A 14,724-nucleotide genomic window follows, 5' to 3' on the forward strand; every position below is an offset into this window, starting at 1 on the left:
TGTATACATACCTGCATTTGATTACAATCTTCTGATTGGCCAAACAGATATTAAACTTTTAAAGTTTTTCATTCTTGGTAGAGATGCAGTTATCGTGCGGTTTTCAGATTCCACAGCTCTGAGACTGTGATATTAGGGTAACCAAAATCCACAGGTCACCTACTCCTTTAAGCATATCTTTCTTTCCGTATCACGCAAGAACAATTCCTTCCACAACACCAGGAAGGCAAATATCCATTCGTGACAATTTCCATGTCAAATAGTAATTAACAAGGAACTCAGTATATAATGAATTCAATATGATTTTTGAATTCAAGACTGTTTAGACGGAACCAACGCCTACTCAACTGAAGCGCTGATGAAATTATTAAGAAATATATATAAATTAATTTCAGTTATAGACATTTATGCTTGTGACCAAATTGGGAGTCATAAGAGGATTACTGTAAATATTCAGGGTATATTGTACAGATCTGTATAGTGATCATATATTCTAATGAGGACTCTACAATGCTGTGGCTTCGTAAGTGCATGTATATTCTGTTTTTGTTACCCTGCTATTAAAGGAAAATGAGTGAACATGCAGGGGGGGGGGGGGGGAACTATTGAGAAAGGCCACATTGGAGATATTAACCTAACCAATAACAAAGGACGAGAATTTCTTTATACCTAACAGTTTCAAAATAACAAAATCAAGGGCTTTCAATTTATGTTTCAGTTACAGTAATTAAAAATGACATTCTATAACTCTTGCGACAGAAAAATAATTCCAAGGGTCGAAGTTCTGATTATTATGTGGTGCATGGCATAATAAAGTTAAAATTTTTTTCTCAAGTTTAAACTGTATATAAGGAGTCTTTTCTTGCAGATTTTGATATTTCCAATCAACAACTGATTATCAGTCAACTAATCTTTCAAATAATAATAAGTCAACTGTACGGCCTATCTTGTTTTGAACGTGGACATGGGCTGAGTTGCTTATATATATTATGCTTAGCCTATATATATATGTTTGTTAGATAGTTAAAATCATCCACGATGTATCGGTAAGACAACCCGGCCACGACTTCCTAACAGCTGCAGTTTCATCACATCTACATTTTTCTTAACCTAAACTTTTGCTGATATTATAAATGACGTCAACAAATGTTATTTTTTCTTCTCTGTTGATCCGCGTTTTACAACAATTGTTTACATGTCATCACGTGCAAGTTCGCACCGATCGCGGTGAAAACAAATGATTCAGGATATTGGTGATATTGATTTTTTGATTTGATTTCATTATTACAGCAATTTTGCCCGTATTTATGATGACATTGTGTATTCCATACGGTAAGTTCGTCAGAGTACTTTTGGAATTTTATATCAAGTCTGTCAGTATTTTGTATTTACAAACAGGATGTAAAGGATTCTGCATTTTATAGAAAGTTTGCAATATCATATTTACGAGAGCTATATATATACATAGGTATGTATGTATCCCATGAGCTTCAGCGCATGCGCGTGACGTCACACGTCACGCGAGGCGTGCCAACAGACCAATGAGCGCAGCTCCTTCAGCTCCTTTTGAGCAGCTCCTTCAGTTCTATTTCGCTCCAAAACTGACCATGGGTGAGCTCCATTTCGCTCGCGCCAAAACTGACTAATGGATGAACTCCATTCGCGCCAAGCGCGAGAGCAGCTCGTTCAGCTCCATTTTGCCCCAAAACTGACCAATGGGTTAGCTCCATTCCGCGCCAAAACTGACCAAGGGGTGAGCTCCATTCACGCCAAAACTGACCAATGGGGTGACCACGCGGTTTTGGCGCCTGAATTTCGTTAACGTCCGCGTTGACGGGATAAAAAGAAGGTGTGTGAACAGAGTGAAGCTTATTCCGGCTATCCTACCTGCCTAGACAACACCAGGCCACGTTCACCCTGAGAGCCTCGCGTATACTACTGACGCTACGCTGCCATCATGGCTTACGGAGGAGGAAGAGGAAAGGGAGAGGCTTCGGCAAAGTTTACTTGTTGGGCGTGCGCCAGGCTATTTTCCCGTCGGAGCACTTGCCTGCAGCATGAACAGGCACAGCACGCCGAGGGAGAAAGGTCCCAGTTACCTGCGGCACGTGCGCCAGGCGGTTTTCCCGACGGGACAACTGACTGCGCCATCAGAGGACGTACCACGTGGAGGAGCGAGAAGCGAGGTTCACGTGCTCGACCTGCGGGCGGACGTTTCCCCGCGGGCAATTTCGTCCGGCGCCAGCGGCGACACGGAAAAAAGAAGGAGTGTGTGTGGAAATGCGAAGGGTGATGGGATTGGCGAGTACATCGACGTGCTGAACACGGAAAGGTAAGTCACACACCCACCTACACACACTTTGGTAAAAGCCGAACGTTTTGTATCACTCGGCTGCGCGGTGATGCCCCCGTCTAGTGCGGACACATCACCTCAAAAAAGACCTTAGCCGTTGGGTTTTAGCTTTCACCAACACTTGCATAGAGGACATCACATTCTTTATTAGAGGCAGATCACACCCACCCTAACAACACCCCAAGCTTCTGGCAGGCTCAAGCGCGGTTTGCATTCGATGCAAGTCATCATCTTCGGAGAATATATATATGGACCATCTTTCGTCGCTCACGCCATGTACACTTACGCCAGGTGCCACACCACACATCCCACGTCAGTACCATCACCATTCACCATTATCACCACGCCATATAGAGGATGGAAAATATGCCATCCTCACACCATGCCATCTTCACACAGTCGACGAAAACAACGTTCCCACATCGAGCTCTGCCGCCCTGGCCAGGTCTGGTGTAAGGGGTGCGCCTTTCACAGTAGCTCCTTAATCCTTACTTCTGCTAGGAAAACTTTGGCCAAGTTTTCGATCGGGCATTGAAATGTCTACTAGACTTGCGTAGGCACAGAGCTTCTGCCCTGACTACAGCCCAAACTTCCGCCAAGCAAGCAGGGTTCTACGGTGCGGTAGTAGTTGTTTTCTCATCCTAGAGAAAACGAGACTTTTACGACCAGCTCCAGCCGGCCAGGGTGTTATTCTTGTCTGACGCCGGCACACCCACAGCGGAATAAAGCTAAAGTAGTCGCCTCTTACGACAAGCCCCTAATGGACTGAGCTGCTATTCTTGTCTGACGCCTTCACGCACACAGCGGACTATCGCTACGAGTGGCCTAGGTTAGTCGTTTAGGTTTAGTTAGTTTACGACAATCTGCCTAGACGGCTGGGGTGCTATTCTTGATGTCAGCCCACGGACACCCCACAGGGGATCTCACGCCAAAACCACAGTCACCGTCGACACCATCGCAGGAGTGACATTCTCCGTCCCATGCTTCTTGCCCTACTTCCCAGCTTATACATCAATCCTACCAAGTGGCCCTGCTGCCATGTGTTGTTCCAGCACAGCCCGGGGCATGACCCTTCACGTACAGCCCCCGAGTTCTGGCATTCACCGTCATACTCCCCAACTATATAGAGATCCGGCAAAGTCGCCGCCTGGCCTGTTAGAAAAAATTAATAACTCCATCGGCGAGCCTACGGACGCGGGGGTAGGGTGCAGCAACATCCCCACACCCACACCCCCAAACCTTAACTCCAACTGACCGTACTGGGGTTTTTTCTTCATCTTTCTCTAGGACGGTCACTTAAAAAACTACATAGACCCGATTTAGCCGCCGACAAGCCAGAGACTATTTTACTTTTTGTTTTGATTTTTATTTTATGCCAATACAAGAATAACGCAATACAAGAATAACAATGCTAAGGAAATTTACCTAATACATACATGTACCAAAATTGTTTGATGTATGTATAGGAAAAACCATAGTTCAGGTGAAAGAAGCACGGGACGTAAATATATCACACAAAATGTCACCGCTCAACTTTCACACTTAAATGTAACGATCGGAAGAATGCATGGAGAGAGCGCTGGTACAGGCAAATTTTGTTACAGGTACATAGGCTCCCTCGCCCGGCTGGAGATGTGATTGTTTGATATATAGGAAAACCACAGTTTAGGAGAAAGAAGCACGGGACGTAAATACGTCACACAAAACGTCACCGAGCAATTTTCGCGGTTAAATGTAGCGATCGGAAGAAGGAGGAATACCTGTGCACGGCCGTTTGCAAGGCGGGACTTGTATTATCATCATCATCATGAGAGAACGCAGCACGCTGAGGAGGAGGGAGAGTTTACGTGCGGCACGTGTGACAGGACGCCGGGGCCATTTGGTCCGCTACCAGCAGGCGCACGGGAAGAAGAAGAAAGAGCGGGTCTACCCACGCATGCAAGTCTGGTTAAGGGACCGAGGTATGCGTATGCGGGGTAACACCATGTATTTCTACACACAGCACAAAGACGCTTTGAGGTATATTTATGGGAAGTACAGGTCAGTCTGGTTAAGGAACCGGTACGAGAAACGATTGCCTGCGGCATGAGAGAACGCAGCACGCCGAGACCTCAGCAGTTCACTTGCCGAACATGCGACAGGACGTCTGCCGTTCTCTCTGTCTTCCTAGTGCAGGCGGGGTTATGCTGGGTGATCGAGGGTGGTAATGAGCCTTGGAGTGTTCATTTATTACTAACCCCCTGCGCGGGGGTGTGTGTTCACCTCCTGATCCGGATCTAATTCCCTGTCAAATACATTAAATCCACCACTCTCCCATACCTCACCACTACCCTCATCCTCCTCCCACTCTTCCTCCTCTTCCTCCTCTTTGACACTGCCACTGTTAAGCAAAAGCCGATTAGGGTGCAACACACAGCACCTTCTCCCACGCCCTCCACCACGATGAATGGGAGTAGTATTATTCAACACTGTATATTGTAAGGCACGCTGTAGATGGCTCTGGAGAGTTTGAGACAAGAGTTACTATTCGCTGGGACGATGTAGATGGGTCAGGAGAGTCAGAGAATGTTACTATTCGCCGAGGTTCACTTTGTGGAGTAGCCGGGAAGAAGATCACTTCAGGAGAGAAACCATCTGCAGGGTCTGCTTCTCGGTCAAATCCATGCGGTAACCCACACTCACACACACACACACACACACGTGCCTGTTCTCACCACCACCATCATCATCACCCTCCCTGACACGTCCCGAGGCCCGTGTATTATGAGCCATTTTTGTTATCGCCTTATGGGTCTGGAAGACCTCGTATTTACAATGATGCGTAGCCTCCTTATAATGAGGATGAATAGATATATAGTTATATTGATAGCTGTCTCTTCTGCATTGTCCAACAGTATACATTATAAGCCGTGATATACGCTCTGGATATCCGTCTGTTGGTATCCTCTTCGAGGTCTCACCCCGACAGGAAATCCGACAAAACTACTGTTATACAAAAAAAATCAATAACGTCATTGGCGGAACATTGGCGTTCCATCCGCCAGCATTTCTATCGCGGCAACCCGGTGATGGACCGCTATAACGACCGGCTCTGACCGCGATTTATGAGGACCAGCCCACCGCATTCACCGTCACAAGGAGACGGGGCAGGTGCGTTACTTTTACCCCAGCACCAACAATGCCCGGGTACTCGACGCTCCCTACCACGTGGCGAGTCAGGCTGACCTGCGTGAACTCCTCACCGATCATCTCCGCAGCCAAGATCCACTCACCTGGGCGCATCAACAGCGTTCCAACACAAAATCGATCGTAGACTTATTAACCAACGTATTTTTAATTTGCATAAACCTCCCCATCAGCCCATAGGTGAGGGTGGGGTTACGTTGCCGCGTTACCTGGCGGCGAAGAAGGGGCTGCACACGCTAGTGGCAAGATCTCATGGACCTTACAGGGATCATTTGTGTTTGTTCCGGTGCTTGGCCGTCCATCTGGAAAAGGCCAACCCCCAAAAGTGCAAAACCAGGCACAACGTTAACACGGCATATATCTGAAGGCGGTAGAAATGGAATCGAGGTATTTCCGCAGTGTACCGCTCAGTGCAATGCACACGGTGAAGAGCCTATTTAACGTAAACATTTCAGTGTACCAGCTCGACCCCATGGACAAGTACTCGACTCAACTGGTCCATCGCAGTGCAGAGCGCTATGCTTCTCCCACCATGCGGTTAAACCTGCACAACCAGCCTTTCAGATACATCAAGGACATGGGGCGTTACGCCCAGTCTTTCACCTGTCAGGTGTATTCTAAGAACTTGAATAAGTTATGGAAATTACTACGGCACGGTCAAATGTACACCGACGCCGTTCGCCGAAAGTACCCGGAGGGTGTATTCCACAATCGACCCACTATTTTTGAAGTATTGGCGGACATGGGTATTTACCTATGGGAAGGTGACGACGGAATATTCCCTTACGGAGCGTGTTACGACTTCGAAGCTTACCTGGCCCCTGTGGACAAAGCGATGACCGGCTCAACGGAAGGGACGTGCCAACACATCCCCATGAGTGTCAGTGCCTACACCCTGGACGAGTTAGACGAGCGCATCGATCCCAACGGCACCAAGCCGTCTTACACTCGGCGTGTGCGTCGCCTATATCAACCAGCTCCCCGTCCAAATTTTGTTACACCTATAAAGGCTCCCACCCTACCATGATTTCGATAACGATCTGACCCACCAGCTGTGCACGGACGCCGAGTACAAGACCCTGCAGGAGACGTGGAAGAAGCACGGCATGCGTACCGTAAAAGACTTGCTGCGGTGGTATAACAACCTGGGCGTGATCCCCTTCATGGAGGCTGCGGAGAAGATGGTGGTGTTCTACCAAACCATGCACGTCGACGTCTTCAAAGACTGTATTAGCATACCAGAGCTCACCATCTGCTACTTGTTTCATGATTTGCGCTCCGTGTTCACGCTCATCGTTCAGAAAGACAAAGACATGCACAACTACCCAAAGAAAAGAAATTGTGGGCGGGCCGAGCATCATCACTTTTATCGGTACCACGAACGAGGCGCTCTATCAGCGGATCGTTGAGTTCGATCCTAACGCATTGTACTTGGCCTGCCTTGTCTCACTCATGCCAGCAGGTCACTACATCCGATGGCGACGTGACCGGGAGAAGTTCGTTCACTCCGGCCGTGCGACTCGCTGAAAAATGGCTGGACCGGCAGTCGCACCAGCTTGGGTTACCCATCCGCCACCGTCTGAACAATACCGAGAAACGGGCGGACGTCCCATTCTCTTCCAGTTCCACGGCTGCTATTACCACTACCTCGGCTGTCACCTGAATCACCCACGCCAGGGTGAGCTGCACTTCAACGACGGACGAGAGTTGACGCCTCAAGACATGCCCCAGGAACTGGACACGAACGAGGCCTACGTTCGCTCCCAAGGATACGAGCTGATATCCATATGGGACTGCGAGTTTCTTCGCCTGCGGAAAATGAACCCGGCCTTGCGCGCCTTCCTGCAGAAATACGTCTGCAGGGTCAGCTAGTGGAGGCTGTCGACCAAGGCCGGTTGTTTAGCTTCGTCGAATGCGACATCCACGTGCCGGACAATCTCAAACCGGACTTTGAGGAATGTCCACCCATATTTAAAAACATCGATGAGAGCCGGGAGGACATAGACCCCATACATAGGCATAGGACATAGGAAAATGAGATCATGCCCGGTTCCAGGCGAATGCGAATTCCCAACTTTTGCGGACGCCGTCAACCAAGCCCGGCGAGAGGGGGACGCCGACCCTTCCAAGGCTCTTATCGAAGAAACGATCAAGTTGTTGGAAATTCCGGCTATGGCAAAACCGTGCCAAACCAAGGCAGGCATGTGGATGTGAAAATCTGTGACCTGACGAAGACGCGCAAGTTACTGAAGAGTGTACGTTGCCGTCCCGTCGACCAAATCGATGGCGACACCTTCGAAGTGGTGAGCAGCAAGAGGGTTGCAATTCGTTAAAACCCCACCTTGCAAATAGGATGTATGGTGTACCAGTATGCCAGACTGCTTATTTTGGAGTTTGGGGCTGGGAATCCTTGGTTAAAAGTAAGCTTCGGGCAGTATACGAGGCGAAGCGTAACAAATAGTTCCATCGATGCGACCACTATGACTTTGATAAACGTACCCCGGGGATCTCCAAAAATGAGTGGATTGGTGACGGAGTGGAGAAGGACGTCTACCTCTCCGTCTTGAGCGACCACCAATGCGCGAGTGTTGTGAACCGAGGTATGCGCACGCGAGGGAACACAATGTACTCCTATACCCACACCATAAACGTTTTTACGAGCACAAAGTACTCCCAGGCGGTGTGAGCACCACCTACTTGGATATTTGACCTGACTATCCCCAACGGTTATATACCATGCCCTTATAATGTGTTGCCGTTGAAGGCTAAAATAAATTACAAGTCAGAACACCACTGTATGCGGGTGTCATTTTCTCTTTATTCATTTTTTATTTCATAACATGCCGAACATGAAAAAAACATGGAAAGAACGTTATTTTACAAGCCACTGGCTGGTGGAGTGATATAAAACGGGGGCTGGACCCCAAAATGGCGGTCCGTCCAATCGAACACCATTAAGTCGTTATCGCATGTCGTGGACGACCTGTCGAACGTATGTAAAATAGGGCCCATAGGACAACATCGAGTCCACATGGTTAAGTTATACACGCAATATTGTCCACACACGTCCGTGTCCAGACTCTGCAGCCGCCGATCATTTTACGTTCAGTGGTGTGTCCTCCGGTTGAGCCAAGCGGTGATATTCGTGTGGAGGGGTGGGAGTCCGTACGAATCAAAGTATTCTCCCCCTAGGCGGGATGGGCACACGTCTATGAAGACGGCTACCCAATGTTGTTTCGTGCGGAGGCACGTGTCTGTGTTGATGACGCAGGCCCAGGGTGTGTTGGTCACTTGATAAGTGAGGTGGTCTCGATCGTAGGCATCCCCCAGAACGGTGCGGGTAAACACGTCCGCCTGTAGCATACGTCGCAGTTGCACCGTGTCCTTGTTGTTTTGTTTTTTTAACTGCCCAAGTCACAGAGCACGTTTCGGCAAAAGGGACAATTTAAATTTTGACATCGTAAATTATCCTTATTTAGATAGCAATATACCAAAGGGTCCTGCATATGGCGTATACATATCTGGCCTTGTAGCATTTGTCAGATCTTGCGTTAATTGTGATGACTTTAATCTGCGTCACAAGTTGCTAGTTCAATAACTAGTTTGTCAAGGATACTCCATCAAACGCCTTCATTCTAAGTTTCTCAAATTCTACAATGAGTATAACATTCTCGTTGGCAGGTATGGACAGAGCGATCAGAAATCTCTGGCGATCTGCATTGTGATCAACCACATAGACGGCGCTGTTATCCCTATGTACATATCTATTACGTACATGGCATTTAACAACATAGATGGCGCTGGTTGCCCAGTGTAACCGTCTATCTTGTATGTCATCTGTAACATCATAGATGGCGCCTCTTGTAGCATGAGATATTTACATATTAACGGGAAAGACGTAATCGTCCGTTACTTTTGAATCATAATCTGATCGGTTAGGGTGTGTAACGCTCGTCATTTTCAAAGTGTATCTAATACCGCTTAACCTGGGTCTAGGGGCCTTAAAGGTAACCATGGTAATTACATCAGCATGATGCCTTTATGAACAGTTGCAATTAAAGCGCGACTGAGATACTTGTTTAGCTGTTATTTGACATGGAACTCCTTCACGGACTACGAATTTGATCTTTGATATGGAATTCATGCCTGGAATATTCATTGTCTGCCCGGCATCATTGAAAACTGATGACCGCTTCTCTCTTGTGTGTTACCGGCTTTATTTCTTATTTGTATAATTTCTTACATACCTTTGTCTTCGGGAGTTGGTGTTAAACGTTGTTGTGGAAATGTATCTTGCCATTATCGACTTGGAACGCCCTTTACGGACTACGAGTGGTATAGGAATGTCGGACTTGACGCTTATATTTGTCTGTTTCTGTGATATTGGGGAATTCGGCGTAGCACACCACGTCAGTGGTTTCCTTCAGTGGCCTAGTAAACCGCATCTCCAGGCGCAAATCACCTTTCAGGACCAGGTTCAGTCGAAAGAAAATAGCGTTTGGCCTTTGGCGAGAGTGGTGCGAAGGATGGAGTTCCCCCTCGTCGTGAAACACTTCCCCGTGTTGGTAAACAGGTTCATGTACTTCTGAAGAAATTCCAGGTCTCAAAATCAGGTGTCAGGGGCTTAGCAGGAATTTACATGCAAGGCAAGAAGTTGTGTATAAGTGCTGGAAATGGAACGGGTTTTTAGCGTATCTTCTGTCAAAAGCCGTGTTGCTCACACATCCCACCCACTAAACGTGTCGGTAACCTGCCCAGAAATAGGTTTTGTTCGTTTTGAGGGTGTGGTCTTTTGTGCATGGAGAAATACTTGGTCAGCATGCGGCGAATGGAGTACTTGGCAGAGGATTTGGCTAACGCTTTCAAATACACCAGTTGAACACCGCTGGTGAGTTTGACTTCGCAACACAAAGATCAACACCTTCTCCAAGCGGGTCTTGTAGTCGGGAGCCTCCTCACCGGACATCAAGGCAAAACGCAATGTCAACCGACCGACTTTGGGACGTGAACTGCAGCCGTTCGTCAAACCCCATGTTAGTCTCATCCGTCTCGTCAACCTCCGTGGTGTGTCCCATGTACCACAAGGCGGAGGACAGCTGGGTGTTCTTGGCCTATGTGCCGTAAGTAGGCACGGTACGGTACATGTTGGTGGTAGCGGTTATGAGTTTGTCGTTCAGGGAGACGTCGACCTGTTGCAACAGCGAATGCATATAAGCGTCATGTCCGGACATTCGTATACCATTTGTAGTCCGTAAAGGGCGTTCCAAGTCGATAATCGCAAGATCCATTTCCAAATAACGTAACTAGTTCCCAAAGACAGCCACAGGTTAGCCAGAGCTACACTCTTGCCGTCTTCCACAACCTCTCCCTCCCCGTCCATGATTTTCGCCTTCACGTACAACATCGTGTTGGCGAAGTCCAAGCAAGTGTCACCGCCAGAGTTGGTGATGAGAAAATTCCATGGGCCCCACATCGCTCAGACTGGCAATGAGACTGTAGGTATCCCAGCGACATTCTCACAGGAGGTAAGGTCCACAAATCAAAGTCACTGCTGACCGACGGAAACACTCGTCGTGGGGAGAGCCATGGCCGGTGCGGAGCGGGGTTTTGTGCGTCGAGGTTGGCGGGAGAGCGTGCGTCTTCTGGGCTCAACGGGCAGGTGAGGACGAGTGGGAGCGCTTCGTCTTCTGGGTCCTGCGTGCAGGTGACGAGTGGGAGCGGTGCGTTGGACCTTCCGTTTTATAGACGCCCCTTTCACCCCGGCCCAGCCCCAGCTTGACCGCACCATGCACTGCGACCGGCTTTGGTCACCAGCTGTCTTCCTCCGTCCAGAGCTCGTCGTTTCAAGGCCTGGCTCACCGGCACTCCCTCGTCTCACACGTCATCCATGACTTTCACTCCCCATACGTAACGCAGTTTTCCCAAAGCTTTCACAGCCGACTTTAACAAGGGCTGCGCTATTCTGATGGCCAGCTGAACCCGATGGAGCCGTGAAAGCGCTGTAACACAGGTCAACCCACCTCCACCAGCTTGCTTGGTGTAATAGTTGATGTAGGATCGGTACATGGCGCGGCTGTCTACGACAATCATTGTAAAGGTAATGCACGCCGCTCTCGGAAATGAAGGGTCAGCACCACTTAGATGCGACGGATTGGCACGTATCGTCCCTAATATCAATTTCTACCGTCGAGAAATGCTTGCGCAGCACGGAGATGTATTCCACGTTTTCGAAGGTCTTGGAGATGTGCTGCCCGTACTTCCCTTTCGTGGTGACCAGTCGCAGCAGCGCGCCAGCCACACGCAGTTCGACGATGTCCGTGTACTCGTACAGCATGGGTGTAGGTTGCATCTAATCCTCGGCACCGACATGCAGCAGATCCGCCGGCCCCATGAGCCAATCGTACGGTAATTTCCTGAGCTGCTTCAGACACGGGCTGAAACTGAGCCCCAGTTGTTTCGGAAATGGCAGGCTGATTTCCCCGCTGCACGTCATCGAAACTGAACGTCAAATCACCGGCGTGAACCTTGAGTTGTTTGTGTCGGTCAGCAAGCCGGCCAAGCCATTGGCGAGGTCTTTGGGTGAAGGGTAATAGCCTGCGGGCAATGTTAAACGTATGCTTAGCGCGGTGTAGGTCGTCTTTGGAGTCTAACATTCTACACTTCGTCTTAACGATGCCACCGATGAGGGCTGGTGCCGGCAGCGGCTGCAAGGATGGGTTTGAGGAGCCCCGGAATGAGAAACCCACCGCGTTGAAGAATCCGTCCTTTCTTATGCAGGGGAACACTTTTCTTGACTAAGGTGCAAAGACCGGTCGGTCTTGTGCCGCTGTAACTTCCCTTTCAGAGCCCGCGATAGTGGAACGTTTCCATTTAACACCTTCTTGGCACATTGACACAAACACCGAAGTAAACCCGGATCGCTACCGCGCAGCACGGCGCGTCGAATCGCGGGGGTGGCTAGGTGACGTGGAAACGACTGATTCGGCAGATCGTGCATACGAAGTTTTATGACTTGGGCAGGCCGGCGTGCTGAATCTCCCTCGGGGAAGATGTGGGCTCGAAGTCGCAGGTGGTCGGGTGAGGCTTGCTTAAAATCCACCAGAAAATACCCGCAAACGCCGTCCGCCCCGGAGCCATTTGTTTAGCGATCGTGGTAATTTGCGACGCGTCTCGCGGGCTTTTAAACAACACCACGTAGTATGCGTTCAGACTGATGATGCGATGATCTTTGGTTTGTTGGACAAGTTCTGCACGATGAACATCACGCTGATATTGCGGTGGTGGCTGCCTTTGGTAAAGAGTTTTATCACGCGTTCGTCCGCTTGGGCCATCAAATCGTCCACGACGAACAGGGTGGGCAGGGCACACCTTCAAAGCGAAAGCTGGGTAACGTGGTGTACAACGGCTGCCACTCCCCTAACACCAGACGACGCGTTGCGGGGGTGGGTAAATGAGAGCTTGAGCGTGCGCCACCAGCCGTTTCACAAGCACGGACTTCCCACACCCTGTCGGCCCTCTGACGATGCAGGTAAACGGATGCTCCCATCGAGTATCCTTTTACGGGTGAACGTGAGGTACACTGCGGGAGGCCGCTGCGGTCACTGCCGCAGTCACCGCAAGCGGGGAGGGCGAGGTAGACGGACTGCTACTGCGACTGCTGCTGCTGCTTGTCGCCGAGGGTGAGGAGGGCGAGGTAGACGGACTGCTACTCCCTCTGCTGTACCGAATTGTTGTTTGGGAGCGATGGTCGGTGCCACCGGTGGAGTTGGGGTGAACTGGGAAAACGAGTAAATCGGGGAATGATGGTTTGGTCCGTGGACGTGTCCTGTTCGGCGGTAAACGCCGTGGTGGGTAGCGGTGTGGAGGTCAGGTCTTCGCCAGGGACAGTGCTTTCAAGCCGACGCTCACTGTCACTCGGCGACGACGGTGGTGACGGCGGTGGAGGCGGCGGCGACGACGGAGACAAAGGCTTCCCGGACCAACCGAAGAGCGTCTTGTTTAATTGTGCTTGTAGATATTTAAGGGTAGACTGGTCTTGGCGGAGCTGCATGTTGAGTTCCGCGGCTAATCCACCCTCTAAATCTCCGATGTACAAGAGAACACCGAGCACGGCTGCCACGGTGCCATTATTCTCGCGCAAGCCTTGTACCCACTGATCCATTCCTTGTCGGTAGGTCGATAGGGATTGACAGTTGCCCCCGTCATCCTCGAGGTTAAATACGTTTTGACGTCCGTGGACGGTACCCAAGAATTAAAGCTTATACGGACGAGATCGCAGGCGCGATAACGGTACACGATCGTTTGGACGTGGGTGGACCGATCAAGCCTTGACGCACTTCTTTCTGTTTCTAGGTGGTGATTTAGATGGAGGCCGGCCGTATACTCCGGTGATACCCACGATTGTAGCTGCAGACCAGCGCCGGTAAGGCGTCCAGGTACCGCCGAGTGTGTTGAACGGTGAAATATTTTGTACATGCGTCCATTCAATGTACGGTTAAACCGTTCTACCACAGACACTTTGGTCTCATTAAACGTGTGAAAGAAAACCCTGTTGTCCTTTAAAAAGTACCTGGAACGGTCTGTCCAGAAACTCTTTGCCCTCATCCGTTTGCAGGTACAACGCTCGACATCCCGCCTTGAAAATGCGTTGAAACGCCTCGATCAGACGAGCACCGGTTTTGGTGCGCAAGTGGAACCAGGCGTACTTGGAGAGGACATCAACGCAGGTAAGTAGGTATCGGTTGTCGTCCTTCTCTTTGGCAAACGCTGCCATGTCGACCAGGTCCGCCTGCCACTGACTGTCTATACCCCCAACCACAACTCGATTACGTTGGTAGAGCCGTCGAGCGATGAGGGTGCAGCGTGTACCTGTCCTGCTGGTCCAGCCAAGCCGACTAGCGGCCTGACTTACTTTGAGTCCAAGTGTTCGGGCTGCCTTGAGCAAGGGCTATATGTACATGCATTCGACAACAAATTCAGGCGCCAAGACCGACAACGTGATCACCTATGGGTCAGCTTGGGCGCCAAGGAGCTGAAGGGGCTGCGCTTAAGGTGCTGCTCAGGAGGAGCGTCACGCCTGAAGGAGTCGTGTGACGTCACGCGCATGACCCTCGCTCATGGAAGCGTGGACTCAACGACACACCCTCACCTGCTTCTCCCCAATTGCTCATCCAGTTAGACACGTT

The sequence above is a fragment of the Liolophura sinensis genome, chromosome 7, assembly GCF_032854445.1.
Source record: "Liolophura sinensis isolate JHLJ2023 chromosome 7, CUHK_Ljap_v2, whole genome shotgun sequence".
NCBI classification, from domain to species: domain Eukaryota; kingdom Metazoa; phylum Mollusca; class Polyplacophora; order Chitonida; family Chitonidae; genus Liolophura; species Liolophura sinensis.